At 39.2% G+C, this 16,490-nt stretch overlaps 1 pseudogene; it reads right to left on the bottom strand.

The window, feature by feature from the left end:
* Nucleotides 1–16,490, bottom strand: part of LOC131825574 (homeobox protein NANOG-like) — a 128,708-nt pseudogene that overhangs the window by 1,726 nt on the left and 110,492 nt on the right.

The raw sequence follows: 16,490 nt of genomic DNA on the forward strand, positions 1-16,490 counted from the left end.
CCGTTCTTACTAATTTTGGCCATTCTAATTGGTGTAAGGTGGTCTCTCAATGTCTGATTACTTTCTTAAGTTCCACTTCTAGGTATGAAATTACCATCCACTATTTCCTTTTTAGTTTGGTAAACCTACAAAACTAAAAGAAAGATAATGTGAGTGGTGATCTTTAGCATTGTGGTTCTTTACCAGGATTGAGTTTCAGAGCATGATAGGATATAAAGAGCTGTGGCCTAGAACCCAAGAGAATTGGCTTCTAACCCTAACTTGACCTCCAGCCCACAGGAGGAGCAGGAGTTCTTGCTCTGCCTCACCTAGGTGAAGTGTGGGACACTTCTGAGTTCCTCACTTTGGACCAGTTCGAGCAGGGAATTTCTGAACTTGAGTATGTATCAGAATTATCTGACAGGCTTATTAAAATGGAAATTTCTGGGCCCTAACCCAAGAGTACCACATTCACATGTCTGGCTGGAGTTTAAGTATTTGCATTTCTAACAATTCCCAGATGTTGCTGATGTTCCTGGCTGAGGACCACACTTTCGAAAACAACTGAACTAGAGCACCTGTTCAGAAAAGACCAGGATGGTGAGGGTGCAAGGGAAATGCCTTCACATTTCAAAAATAAAACATAATATATACAAATCAAAGCAAGACCAATATCTCAAAAAGTACAGAGAAAAAGATCACCAGATTCTTTCCCCTTTAGCCCAACATGCCCCCTGGGGACTCCTGATTAATTTTTTTGCCCATAATGCTGCATCTCAGAGAAGAAGTGCTTACCCTTTAATATTCTAGGACAGATGTGACTCCATACCCCATCTCTTGGTTCCCCAGAAAATAGCCGAGATAAGATAGAATTGTTCAGAATTGAGGCATCCAAGTGGCTTAGTTGGTAAGCATCGGACTCTTGGTTTCAGCTCAGGTCATGATCTCAGGGTTGTGAGATCATGCCCCATGTTGGGCTCCATGCCTCAGTGCAGAGTCTGCTTGAGAGTCTTTCCCTTTCCTTCTCCCTTTTCTCTCCCCTTATTCATGCACACTCGCTCTCTAAAATTAAATAAATAAATAATATCTTTTTTATTTTTTTAATTTTTTATTTTTTATAAACATATATTTTTATCCCCAGGGGTACAGGTCTGTGAATTGCCAGGTTTAAATAAATAATATCTTTAAAATATTACTTTATCGATACTAAAGTTCAGCTGGAAGAGAACAAAAAAAAGGAAGCAGAAAAAATTCTAGCTTACACAGTACAAATATCTGACAATTTTATTAGTAAATAGGTTTCAAAAAACTGTAGCCCTGAGCTATTGCATGCCAGTCTCCTGAAAGGGCTACATCATAGCTGTGGGTCCTTAGGAACTTCCTAGGCCTTTTGTCTGATTCCTCACTTTCCAGACAGAGCCCCATCCCTCCCTATGGCTGGAACTGGGACGTGTCCCCATTCACCTAGCCTATGCTTTCTTCTGGTCAATGTATGACTAAAGCTATTTAGGGGTAGCCTACTTGGGTTAGCTTGAGGGACATACCTGTTTCTCTAACAGCTAGTGGGATTTGATAGTTGATAAAGCACTGACCTAGCCTAAGTCACCACCAACACCTAGGCCCTTATCAGTACATTTAGTTAGGCAAAGTCCAATAACACTTTAGTCACGGTGTGGTTCCAGCATATGTGTAATGAGAATTGTACACCTACAATAATTAGGCTGTGGGGCAGGGCAATGGCTGTTGTCCTGTCACTAAGTAAGTATGAAGTTGTGCACACTTAGACTAATTAAAGGAAAAGAGGATGTTCAGTCAGTTTCCATACATGCAAAGTGTTATAATTAGCTCTTTTGAGTATGACCAAAAAGGAGGAATCTGTAACACTTATTAGGCACTTACTATATTCTGTGATTATAGCATATAATTTCTCAGAGATAGGATTGTCTAAAAATAAAGTAGGTTACCTGAAAAGATAATGGGTTAGATGCTACTGGATTCACTCAAACCAGATTCATGTTCAAGTTCCACTTCTTCTAATCAGACTTCAGGTTACTCCCATTCCCTGGATCCTAGGCTTTGAATTACCCTGAATCTCTTATTTTATATTTTCTAACTCATCTTTCTGCTTCTACTCTAGCCCTTATAATCCATTGCAGTTAGAGCAGTCATTTAAAAATGTGACAATAGGAATGCCTGGCTGGCTCCAATGGTAGAGAATATGACTCTTGATCTCAGAGTCATGAGCACCACACTGGGCATGGAGCCTACTTAAAAAAATAAAAATAAATAAAAATGTGAATAATACCATAACTCTACTTAAAACACTTAAATGATATTCAAATATACTTAGAATAAAAACTGAACTCCTTAAGATGCTCTGGATGACCTGACTAATGCCCAGATCTCTGCTAAGAGATTATTCTACTCTCTTCCCTGTTCACCATACTCCTGACCTCAGGCCTTCATTCTGTTTTGTTTTGTTTTGTTCGACCAACCCAAACTCATGCCTCCTGCAGCCCCTTCACTTATGCCCTGTCTTCTTGGTGATGTTCTCCCCAGAACAAAGCCAGTCCCAGTTCGTCATTCCAATCTCCAGCAAAATATTTCCTCTTCAGAGAAATCCATCCCAATCACCCTCTTTAAAATCTAAATGCCTCTGCTTGCAACTACCAATTTTAAAGCTCTTTCTCCACTGTATTCTGCCCACAGCCCCTATTACCACTTTAAATTACTTCATTTATTGGGTTATTTGTTACTACCTTTTTCTTTTCCCCCATGGAAATGTGTGCTTCATGACAAAAGAGGACTTGCCTATTGTATTCACAACCTCCCCCCTCCCAGGACCTAAACTACTATCTGGCTGGAAGAAAAGGTGGACAGGGGAGAAGGAAGGGAGCAAAGGAAGAAGGGAAGAAGAATCAAAAAAGGAGTTAAAAGATTCCTTTCAACATTTCAGGAGCCAGGACATGTTTTACCAGCTACTACATTTTAGTTTTTAGAGGTTTTGTGTGGATTTTAAAGACCAATAGACTTATACATAATCCATTTCAGCTCCCTTCTCCTCCGAACAAATTATTTTCTTCAATCACTCTGTTATAGAGATGGAGAAAACTGAAAATTGTTAAGGCTGACTTGCCCAAGGTCACGTGGAAGATCTGAGACAAGTTCTTTCCACTGTATCACCCTGGAATTTCTTAACACTCCAGCCAGACTTACACCTTTTCTCTAAAGAAAGCAAGAGAGAGCAGAGTCCTTATTTTTAAACCTGCATTAAATGGAAACCTTTGGAAGAGCAGGTGGTGGTAATGTTATGAATCTGGCTCAGCAAGGGAACACTGAGGTCATGATATTTTTCACATTTAGTAACTTCAAAAATATAGGGATGATGTAAACTTCCAAAGACTTGTTGCCAACCTAGTGATACTGGTAACTTTGGGCAGGAGGTTGTATCATTGGTCAGGGAAAAAACATTCATGGCCAATGAGCTCTCTCCTGTCAAGAGAGATGCTCTGGTAATGCTTTCCGATGGCTGTCTTGGATTCACATCCTGCCTACAGTAACACTAGCAAGGCTGCTTAAGTTTCCTATTAGATACAAGACAAAAATATCCTATGATGTGAAGAAGTTGCTAAGACCAAATAGTACCTACTTCATGGAGTTGAAAGATTTAATGAGTGAACACATTTATTAATGTGCTTCGCACATACTCTGGCACTTAGTAAGTACTCGTTAAATGTCAATTTTTAAAATGAGGGGGAGAAAAACAGATTGAAATGAGAGTGAATTTGAATGTTTGATTTTCTGAGTGACATCGGGCCACTCATAATTCAGCCTATTTTGAATTCTGCTTCAAATATCTCACCCTCGATGGAAGAACCACACGATCATAAGGTCAGAACTTAGAGGACATTCATAGTGATCACCTGGTTACAAATGAGGTAACTAAAGCAAAATACCACCAGCATCAGCAGGGACAGAGAGACTTAATCCAGGGCAGTGAAAGACAGCAATTTAAACCCAGATTGATTTTTCCTCAATCCATTGCTTTCTTCTCTGCCCCAGACAGTGATATTTATTGCACTTTGCGCCTGGCCCATTTTTTATTTTTTTATTTTTTAAGATGATTTATTTCAGAGAGAGAGAGAGAGCATGCATGTGTGTGCATGAGTGGAGGAGCAGAGGAAGAAGGAAGGAGACAAGCAAACTCCCTGCTGAGCTGGTAGTCCAAGGATGTGGGATTCTCCATCCCAGGACCCTGAGATCATGACCTGAACTAAAATCGAGAGTCCAGTTCTTAACCAACTGAGCCTCCCAGGTGCCCCTGGCCCTTTTAAAAAATTTCCTTCTACATTAAATACTTTTGGGTCCCTGAGGATAAAATATATAGCTCCAACTTTAAACCAGAGGCCCCCCAGTACATTTGCATTCATTCAACCTATCCTACTAGAAGATCTCATGACCACACTCTAGATATTTCATAACATGGGGGATCAGAAACAGCAGATCCTATCCAAAGACACTTCCAGAGGTAACATTCTATGATTCTTATTACTAATGATGATTCCAACCCAGTTATTCTTTTTTTTAAAATAAACATATAATGTATTTTTAGCCCCAGGGGTACAGGTCTGTGAATCACCAGGTTTACAGCACTCACCACAGCACACACACCTCCAATGTCCATAACCCTACCACCCTCTCCCAAACCCCCCACGCCCCAGCAACCCTCAGTTTGTTCTGTGAGATTAAGAATCTCTTATGGTTTGTCTCCCTCCCGATCCCATCTTGTTTCATTTATTCTTTTCCTACTCCCCAAATCCCCCGCGTTGCATCTCCACTTCCTCATATCAGGGAGATCATATGATCGTTGTCTTTCTCTGATTGACTTATTTCACTAAGCATAATACCTTCTAGTTCCATCCACGTCATCGCAAATGGCAAGATTTCATTTCTTTTGATGCCAACCCAGTTATTCTTGAATGGTTCCCAAATATACTGTTTAAGATGGAAGGGAAATAGGTTAAAATGGTTATATCCAAACTGATTTTTTAAATGTTCTTTAAAAAGATGTGTCAATGATTTAGAATTACATTCTATACAATATTTTTTCCCAAGAAAAAAGTATAAATGATGAATGTCTATAAAGGACAGAGAATTTTAACCTTAAATGTGTGTTAATAATTCTTTTGTTTAAATATTCCAAATTTGATGGAATTAACATTTTCTATTCATTAGGAATGATTTTTTGGTTAATAATTGGTAGCCTGTCGTTCATTGTTTTGTAAAAAAAAAAAAAAAAAAAAAATCCCCAGGAATTTATAATCAGAGCTAAAAAAAACTAAAAATTATTTTACCTGAGTTTACACTAGCAATGTGCCCTTGTAGTTTTTTTTTTATATTTTATGACATAAATCAACTAATTTTTACTATTAAATTATGTAGAAAACACATTTAGCTCCATTTGATGGAACTTCAGCTTCCATTTAAGATTTAAAAGGAAAGTTAAAACAATTCACTTTATTTCTGTGCAGATGGGGGTAGACAAAGTTACTGCTCACTGTGTAGCTATTAGTGATGCCTGCATGAATTCTCAACAACTTCTTTAAAAAGAGTGTTTAGGTGATCAGTGAAAATCCTGGGTTTGAATTCTGGCTCTAGTGTTTCGCACACCCTCTGTTTCTGAGATAGGTTACTTCCTGATTCTGAGTTTTGTCTTCATCTGTAAAAAGAAGGTGGAATCTACTAGATAATTCATCCTCCTCTCCCGATAAGTCAAGGATCTGTCAATAAACACCAAAAGGTTTAGGAGATAGCACAATTAAATTCCTTCTACACTCCCACGTGCTGAGGAATGACTTAGCAGCAGAAAATAACCATGTTCCTCTCAATGTGGGTTTAGCTTCTTCCAACTCCAAGCAGCTGGACGGGTAAGCAGATGTATTTGTGCTACTGCAGAAGAAAACACCAAGCCGCCTGTACTCCTCAGTGTTTGGCTGAGAGATAATTTAGGATTTTTCACTTCCACGCATACTGGTAGTCCCCAAACCCTCCCAATTTGGTGTATGCTTGTGCATTACATTTCTTGTGGGGCTTCACTCCCTCCCTCTAGCACACAGACAATGAGAGTTCAAATCCTCAGCCTGCCTGACCTGAATCACTACAATAGCTTTCCAGTCTCTACTTAACTTCCCTCTTCCTCTGTCTATTTTCATCCCTGTCCCAGTGAAATCTCTAAAGCAAAAATCTGACCACAGCTAAGAGCTGTTTCAAAAGTCAATGGTTTGGGAACCTGGGTGGCTCAGTGGGTTAAGCTTCTGCCTTCAGCTCAGGTCATGGTCTCGGGGTCCTGGGATCGAGCCTGCATTGGGCTCTCTGCTTAGCAGGGGACCTGCTTCCCACTCTCTCTCTCTCTCTCTCTCTCTCTCTCTCGCTCTGCCTGCCTGTGGGCCTACTTGTCATCTCTCTTTGTCAAATAAATAAACAAAATTTAAAAAAAAAAAAAAGTCAATGGTTCCTGATTGCCCTCAGAATAAAACCTAAACTATTTAGCTTTGCTTTCACACAATTTGGTCCCAGCTTATCTTTTGGATCTCAGTTTCCTCACAATGTTCTTACCCAGACGCTCTGTGTTCTACCTCAAGGAAATGTGTATTTCTCTTGAATAAAATCAGACCATATTTACTGAGCATGCTCAAGGAGCCAGGTGCTTTTACGTACAATAGCTCATTTAATCAAAGAATATTCTTCAAGACAGGTATTAGTATCCCAGTGTTCAGGAAAGATTGACTAACTTGCCCAAGGTTCCTCAGTTTTCAGAGGAGTGAGCGGGGCACAGACACAAGACTTTCTCTCTGTGTTTTTTCAACTTGCCCATCCTCTCTTCCTGAGAGTTTGCACTTTCATTTCTTTGCACATACTCTTTCATCATTCTAGAATGTTCTTTCCATTTCCCCATTTATTCCTTAGACCTATCTAAAATGTCATATTCTCTGTGAATATTTTTTGTTTTCTTCTAATGGAATAAACATTCTCTGTACTCCAGTACTTTGCTTATAGACACACATAATATTTTAAATTATAATAGAGATATTTGTGTGCATAGCTTAGACTCCTGTGAAAATGTAAGCTTCTGGAGGGCAAGGGCCATGTTAACTCCACACCTGTCATTTAGTACAATGCCTAGAACACAGGAGGTATTCATTAAATGTCTTTTGGAATGAATGAATGAATTTTTATTTTATTTTTACTATTCTCATGTCTAAATTTAGATCCGAGAGGGATGTAGCAAAATCAATCACAAAATATTACCCAGTACTAGGGGTTGGAAGAGAAGGAATACTTACAAAAGAGCAGAGCTTATATTTCAAAAATATCTAATTTGTACTCAGAAACGTTGTACTCCCTGTAATAAAACTGATTACTTCTAAAATAAACTGCAGACATTTTCTTGTAAAAGATGAAGAGAAGGAGAAGAAGAAGAAGAAGAAGAAGAAGAAGAAGAAGAAGAAGAAGAAAGAAGAAAGAAAAGAAACATCTCTACTGATACCATGGTTAAAAATAGCCATTTTGTCTAAATTGCTCCAGCATTAGTTGTATTCCAATCTTGGAGCAAAATAGAATTGCAGTCTTTCTGTCAGGATAGATAGTGATGTTTTCTTGCATGAACTCACATCCAGGCAGAGCGTTGGGTGTGTTTCACGGTGAGCATCAAGGGAAGAAAACGCTTCAGCAATTTAACATGCCAAGTACATATCATTTGTACGGAAACTGCACGCTATTTTAGAGAAGGTAAATAAAAGCAAATCAACACCAGCAAAGCATGTTTCACATCTTTGAGATGGCATTAATGAAAGGGAAAGCTTTCTTTTGGTAATATTTGTTACATACAGAGAGGCCCATAGGCCTCGCAGTTCCCCTCCACAATGTCACTGCTCTCAAGTGACACTGTCACTCCTCTGTCCCAGCAAGGAGGCCACAACAGCGGCCCTGAAGTTCCCGCCGCTTATCTCTCAAGTCGGGGCCCAAACATATTCTAAAACATGGATTGTATCATGTCACAAGTTTTCATATGAATCTAAAATAATTCACACTCACTGCCTAGAAAATGAAATGAGGTTTTTAAGGCCTACCTCACTTCTAGCTTGAACACCCTCCCCCATCCCATTAAACACTTAACAAGACTACATCCTTCAAGGTATACCTCAATTATCACTTTCCCAAAGAAGCATCCCAGCTTCAATTTAGATGAAACCTTTTTCTGAATAGCTCTATCTGTTTTTTGTTTCTGTGCTTTGTGTTGAGTTCCCCAGTTACAAATTGTAAAAGCCTCAAGGTTAGAAACCACATCTTAATGACTGAACAAATGAGATTTTTTTTTTTTTTTTTTTTTTTTTTTGCAGTTAAACATAAGAAGGATTTAGGCATGGCTGCCTTTTCTGCATAGAAAAACCTCCTGATCTCCAAGTGTAATCTCAATAAAGAAGATTCAAGTCAGGTTGTGGGGAAATATCATAAAGTCACAAACATTAAGAGACAAGAAATCACTTCATAACAATGGACCACGTTCATGGTTCCAGATGGGCTTTTAGAATTCTGCTGGTTCTGGGTGTCTTATCCAAAACTAATTTTAAAAATTCAGTAAGCTAGGCTTGTAAAGAATTTTTTCAAAGATATGAAGAAAAGATGAACTTCTTGGATTGTAAAATCATTAAAAGTGTTTGCTGGTAATTGTTTTCCAAAAATGGTACTTTCTCCTCCTGTCTCTCAGAATCTTTTGGAAGTACAGCATCCTCAGCGTTTCATGTTACAGTCGAAGAAACAGGTGGGAGAGATTAGCTCACCCAAGTCCAGGGAACAGTAAGTGGTGGAGAAACAATATGAAAGCAGGAGTTTGACGTTGGAGATTGACACTGGACTCTTGTTACGATATCTTATCTAAGCTAGCTTTCCATTGCCTCCCTCTTAAAACAAGGCTATTCATCTGTTTTCTTTGTTTCTCATGGAAGTGATAGAAGAAGGAAGCTTAAGACCTTTCACTAAACTTAAAGCCTCTTCAAGAACCTATAACTCTGGAATGTCTTCTTGGGTTTTTAAGATATATCTTGCACATATGTGAGATCTGACTACCCTAAAATGTACTTTAGTTTAAAACATGTTTATGTTGAAATAGCAACATCCTAATTTTGCAAAAGCTCATTATATTTATTTACTCTCCAAGACAAATTGCATATTTTCCCAATCCATTGGTAATTGATTATACCTTCATTTAATCCATTCTGTTACTTTTTTTTCAAGTTCATTTTATAGGTGTCTTTCTAACTTCTTATCTTTTATGCTTGGTGACTTTCTTTCCTGATTGATAATAAGAGCATTAAGAAATAGTCTGCTTTGAGTATAGTTTTGATTCCAAATCATAAATAAATTACTATAGTTACTGTCGGGTATGAATAAGTGATGGTATAACTGTATGATATTATGCAACACTTAAAACACTTTTTTTAAAAGAAGCTTTTATTTAATTTGACACAGAAAGAGAGAGATCACAAGTACGCAGAGAAACAGGCAGAAGGAGAGGAGGAAGCAGGCTCCCCGCGGAGCAGAGAGCCCAATGCTGGGCTCAATCCTAGGACCTTTAGATCATGACCTGAGCTGAAGGCAGAGGCTTAACCCACTGAGCCACCCAGGTGCCCCTAAACTTAAAACACTTCTAAATGATTTTTATCACAAGCAAAAAAAGTTATAAAGCATGTTATATGATACTGAACCAATTTTTAATGCTCTTTTTTAAAAAATATTTTATTTATTTATTTGACAGAGATCGCAAATAGGCAGAGAGACAGGCAGAGAGAGAGGAAGGGAAGCAGGCTCCCTGCTGAGCAGAAAGCCCCACATGGGGCTCGATCCCAGGACCCTGGTATCATGACCAGAGCCAAAGGCAGAGGCTTTAACCCATTGAGCCACTCGGGTGCCCCTTTTTAATGCTCTTTTATGCTTAAAATATACTGCAAGAATATTCACTGCACTTATCTCTAAATCTTGGTATTATAGCTGCATTTTGTTTTCTTCCTTATGCCTTATATTTTCATTTTGAACATGATTGAGAGGTATAATCACTTAACATTTTTTCTATTCAATTTTCTATCATGTTTCTAAAAGATGGTTAAGATAATAATAAACATAGGGGAACCTGGGTAGCTCAGTTGGTTAAGTGTCACTCTTGGTTTTGGTTCAGGTCATGATGTCAAGGTCATGGGATTGAACCCTGAATCCATGCTCAAGCACGAAGTCTCCTGAGATTCTGTTTCTTCCTCTCGGCCTTTCCCCAGCCCCTATGCTATAAATAAATAAATAAATCTTTAACACAAAGATAATAATAGACATATGTGGGAAATGTTTATGACATTAATTTTTTTAAAAAACACTTAAATGTGTGCTATAAACTTAACCCTGAAAAGTTTAATTACACAAATAGAAAATTAGAAGTAAATAGATACAAATATAAACTACTGTGTTCTTAATTGGGAAGTCATCAATTCACTTTATTTTCTTCAGTATTTTTCTAATTTTCTGCAATGAAATAAAGTGAATTTTATAAGAAGTAAACAAAAAGTAGATGTTATTCATTATAAAAGTTTACTCCAGAGATTTGTTGGTAATTTTTTGTTTGTCTGTTTGGTTGGTACATGCCTACATGACCTCTAGGCTGTTCAAAGAAAATTCCAACTTCTCTTCCCACTTCTTTCCTTGTCTGTCTCTCATTCTATTCTCCACACTGCTGACAGTTTCCTGAGAATCTCTCTCTATCATTTTCTAATCACAGGGCTCCCCTGATGGGAACACTTCAATAATTTTCACCACCTCTGAAATGAAATTTGAAATTTTGGACATCAGCAACTAAGCTTTCCATTTCTAGACTCTGAGTGTATGTCTATGCTTTTACTCACTTTTACTTTAAACAAATTCTATGTTCAGATAAAAATGAATACTGAACTCAACTCTCTGCTTGCAGGGACTTGAGTCCTTGCAAAAATAATCCTGTTTTTTAATAACATCAGTACCCACTCATATGAAAATGTAATAAAAATTTCCTAGGCCCTTCTTAATTACCTCTACTGGAATAAGTAAACTTGTTATATCTTTTAATGGTCTTTACTTCATACTGCCTTCGATTGTAGTCATTTATGTTAATGTACATGTTTATGTATCCAAATAAATTATCTTGAATAGAATTCAGTACATGTGTATTTCCTTACTGGTACTCTTTGAAGTTCTGTATCTTACCCAGCTGTATAGAGTCACTGTCACCATTATCTGGTAGAAGCTTGCATACAGTAGGTGCTAGCTAGAGAAGACTGGAAGGAATTATTAAAGAACTATTTTCTTTTCTAAGTCATGCTGTTCTTATATACCAAAAATCTAGGTTGTTAATTTGTTAATTTTCTTCTCTGTTTTTTTGTTTTTGTTTTTGTTTTTTTGTTTTGTTTTGTTTTACTCAGCAAACAGTTGCATATTTGAACTTTTAAACACCAGCATTGTACAAAACTCCTTTCCCTGCTATGAGGAATTGAGTCCATTTTGTGAAGCCAAAACTGATAGAAGACATCTCTAAGTCAGAAGTATGGGTGAAAACTGATAGAAGACATCTCTAAGTCAGAAGTATGAATGAGAGTTGATTGTGTGTTTGGGGGAAGGATGCACTAGGAGGATATCCAAAGAGGCACCCTGAGCATGTCAGCATTATAAGGACAGAGGACAGAGCCCAGTGATAGAGACTAGAGAGGAATAAGTGGTAGAAGACTCAGGTAAGTCAAAAGTCCAAACCTCAGCAAATATGTGAGAGAAGCGTTTTTGCTTATGGTTGCCTTTCATTCACATGCTCCCATGACATGATATATAGGGGAAAACACTTGTAGAACCGGTAACAATGTGGTTCCTTTGCATTTATTTTCCCTTCCTTGCATATTAATAATCAGACACACGTAGCTCTCTCTAAAGTAAAACTGTTTTCAATACTTAATGAGCCCTTCCAGTTGAATTAAAGCTGGTCTGTTCGTAGGATTCAAAAATGTCTCGTGAAATCTTGAAATCTTGGGGTTGGGCACAAGAAATAAATTACAATGGCATTTGGTTCAAAATGTCAGACACCAAAATAGAAGGCGGTGGCTGAGTAGTCCACTTCCTCATGCATGGTCCTCCTCACCTGCCCCATAGGCTGTGTCTGACTATGCAACAGAAACTGAAGGAACATATTTTTCTAAAGCTCTTAAAGCCACTGTGAAACTTCCTTAGAACCCATCTCAAAGAAACAGTAAGAGAGAGATTCTCTGAACCTCTGCGTAGAAGCCAGCATGAATTTAGTACAAGAAGATTCCAGGCCTCTGGAGCCCCTTGAGACCTCAGCTTTCCCCTTTCTATCACACTCCTCTCTCTGACCTCATTGGAACCCTCTAAGCGAGTAGGAATTATTAATCTAATTGACTAGAACCCAAAGGGTGATTTTGAAAAACAACAGTGTCTTAAAGTTAGATTCCATAACCACCTTTTTTTTTTTTTTTAAACTCTGGCTATCCCTTTAGGAAGCACTCTCTGTTCTTTATCCTAGCCTCTATGCAAGCTGAAGGCTGGATAAGTGGATGCTGGGGTTGCTTCTCCTAAGCCTCAGGCCTAAGTTGTGTTCTCTTTTGTGGGCTTTCCCAGACAATAATATCAGCACTTTCTTTCCCATTTGGCTGCTGATCCTTTGGTGAATATGCTCTTTGGCATATTCACTCCAGAGAAGAGGAGGGCTGAGTGGAAGGATTTGGGCAACGAACCAACCGCACCCTAAACCACACCCAGAATGCATCATTGTCCTTTTTATAGGATTTTGGAAGGATTAAATAAGAGAATGCATGTAAAATGCTAAACACAGTCCCTGGTATATAGTACCCACTCAATAAATGTTAATTATTGCTAATAATACACACAGATCCTAAATATTTGCCATCAGCTATTCGTACCTGATCAGATAGCTCCCAAGTTTTGGGAAAAGTGCTTTAGGGCTGAACACCTGAATGTCTGACTGATAGACACTGGAACAAAATAGGTTGTCTTAGCTTACTGTGAATTTTCTTCCTATGGTTTAACAAAGAAGTAAGAATTTCCTTCGAGGCATACCACTTGCTCTTCTGGGAGAGTTCACTCTGTGGAATGTTCTGGTTATGCACATTAAGTACCTATACTTTGGCCTTTGGGTAGCCAGTACCCAGTGAAAGGATTCAAATGCAAATTCCTCAGACCTGCCTTGACAGATTCTGCTTAATGAATCATCAAAGTAGGGAGTGAGCTCTATCTTCTCAAAGATTTTTCCTTTCTATATTAAAAGATCCTTTTGGATTTTTTTCTTGCCAGACTAAAGACAAGAGTTGGGAGTAAAAGACTGATACTCAAGGAAAAGATCTGGTCGAAGCAGCTCTGAAGAGTAGACCCATGTAGCATCTTGGGAAGCCAGAGACAGAAGAACACAGCCGCCCCAGCTCCCTTGTGATGCAATTTAGTGGGTAGGCTTGAGGAAGTATTGCTGCCTAATGGCCAATATTTGGGTTTCCCCTTCTGACTTAGCAATTCCCTTTTGCTATCTTCATGTTTTTGATAGATGCTTTTAAACCTCATGCTCAATGCTCAGGGTGTGGCAGAAGAGGAGAGTCCGTGCTCAGGGGAATCAGTAAGAAGCAAGAACAAGTAGCGCACCAAAGAGGCTGTGAGACTGCAGAGAGGGAACCAAAGAGCTGGTGATGGCTCCAGTCTGGATAATAGAAAATGGAAGCTTTTCTGAAGTATGTTCAGAGGTACTTCTAGAGGGGGAGACTCATCCACTGATTGGGGCATCCTTTATTAACTTTAGCTATAATTTAACAGTATGATTTGAAAGGATAGAGAACTTGCACACTATAGTAGAAACCTGGACCTGAGTAGCACAGACCACCCTTTGGAGAAGTGGTCTTGTTCCTGCTTCTTACTCTTTCTGACCTTGAATGTGTCCTCTTTGGTGTCCTCCTCAGTCAAATGAGGGCCAAGGTATATCACCTTTAGACTCTCAATACCATCGACTACATTATTTTATATTCAGTCAATGATCTAATTGAGCATTTGTCTTTGCCATGTTCAGGCACCAGAAAATACAAAGATGAATAAGTCATGGTCCCTGAGCTCAAGGGTCTATAGGAAAGAGAGAGAAATGCATAAATAGGTGATTTACATGCATTGTAAATGTGCATGCAGGGTGCTGTCAAAGCATAAAGAAGAGGGGGGACAATCTCAGATTGAGACTATTGGTTATAGCTTCCTGAAGATGACATACAAACTGATTCTTGACGTTACCTCAGATGTCTATTTGAATTGTGTATGCTCTTTCTTCTATTTCATAAAATATGGTGAATATGGGAGAGAGCTCTTCTTGATCATAGCTTTTCTGGAACAAACACGAATTAGAGAAGAACAGATTGCTAAGCAGTAGCAGCCATTAAAATACATATGTGGAATTGAGAGCCAATAGAGTGATATCCAATAGGCTGGTTTTCAGTTGACTTGAACGCTAATTCTGATGGCCACCTACTTTACCATTTCACTTGGGACAATTCAGGGGACCACTTGGAACCCCATTTCCTTCACTACTGATAAGGAAATAATACCCTTGCTTGGTTCCCCCCAGGGGGCTGTAATGAGAAACAGATGAAGTACTGGACATGAAGTTGCCTCACAAGATACATGGGAGCTCTCTCATTGGTGGGGAATATATTCTGAAGAGTTTGGCCCTCCTTTAAACCAGGAGAATGGCTGGTGTGGGGAGGGACCCTTGTAGAGAAGCAGACAGTATTTTACTGGAATGAGAGTTCCCATCAATCATCTATACCCATGGGAAATTGGAGTCCCAGGACCAGGATAACAGAGAATGGGATTTTTCCTCCAAGCAGCTCCACAGACCTATTTGCCATCAGCCAGCGTGAGGTGGAAAACAGGGACAGACGTGGGTGAAAGACAAGAAGGAAGGACAGTGTCAGCAAAGGTCAGGGTGTCGCACATCAGTCACCGTGACAGCTGCTGGGGCTCAGAGGGCTACAGAGCACGGTGAGGACGGCCACTGGATTGGATTCGGACACATTCCCGAGGCTTTGCATCACACACCCAGGATGGTGGTCTTTGCTCATCTCAGCTCATTCTCCTGCTCAGCCTCCCCGAACGTGTGCTTTCCAGGCTGCCGTATCTGCTTTCCTCCCAGAAAGGATTACTCATATGCACTCTCACAGCCCTGCCATCAACACCAGGGAGAGGTTCTGCCTCCCCACTGGGCCAAAGGCCCTCGGACCACAGGTTATGAAACCCAGGAGCTCCACACAGATTCCCTGGAAAGTAGACAGAGCTGGTCCAGCATGTGCCTCACATCCCAGTGCACCTAACACTCCACATCTCATTTGTACATATTTGGAGAAGCGGAAAAGCATGCTAGGAAGGGGCCTGGATTCTGAGCCACTTACTTCAAATCACCTGAAGGGAACAGATAGTAACTTAGAACTGCTAGTTGCTGAGTGGTATGCTGGGATTGCTCCCAGATTTTTTACAATTTACCTCAGAGCTATTTTTAAGATGGATATTTTTAATACGACATTTCAGATCAACAAACTGAGGCAGAGAGAGGGTAGGTAAGTTGCCCAAGGTTACCCAGTGATGAAGTGTTGAAACTAGAAATCCAACCCAAATCAGGCCCACGACAAAGTCCAGGCTCTTGCCTCGCCCTCATCTAAGAGTGGAACCCTGTTGGTGTCTGGGGTACCTTCTATGTCCAAAATGCCACGAACCTTCTTAGCTATGTGCTCTGGGAGTAAATGACTTCATTTATTTTTAACTGTAAGCACTCTTTGTATCTTACTATCCAGTATGTTTTCTCTTTCTAGATTACAATAGGAACTTAAGAAATATTCGTTGAGTTGAATTGACCTGTATTTTCAAAACCTCATGTCCTTCATTTCTAAAATGGTGACAGTGGTCCTTATATCACTAGTCCCAACAGGTTGTTATGAGGCTCAGATGAAATCCTGTGTTTAGTAGCATGTTTTTAAAATATATAATTGTGATACTGTGTGGGATATATTATTGTGCTATTATATATAATGTGCAGACACACACATAAGTGTATGTGTTATAACTGTACTCAAGGACTATAGCAAAACAAACACTCAGTGACCAGAAGGAAAAAAAAAAATGTTGCCAGAATTCTGGAAGTCTCATTGAGCTCTCTTCCAGTCACTAGCCCCTTACCATAAGGACAACCACTTCCCTGACAGCAGAAGTAAGTATTCTCTGCTTTTGTAGGATACTTAATGGAATAATCCATACGCCTTCTTATGTCTGCCTTCTTTCACTCAATAACTGTTTGTGAGAGTCATTCCTATTTGTTGGTATAATTTTATATCATGTAAATGAAATCTCTGGTAGCATCACTGGATGTATCTTGAAACTTTCATCCCCAACATAAA

The sequence above is a fragment of the Mustela lutreola genome, chromosome 2 (genome assembly GCF_030435805.1).
Source record: "Mustela lutreola isolate mMusLut2 chromosome 2, mMusLut2.pri, whole genome shotgun sequence".
NCBI classification, from domain to species: Eukaryota; Metazoa; Chordata; class Mammalia; order Carnivora; family Mustelidae; genus Mustela; species Mustela lutreola.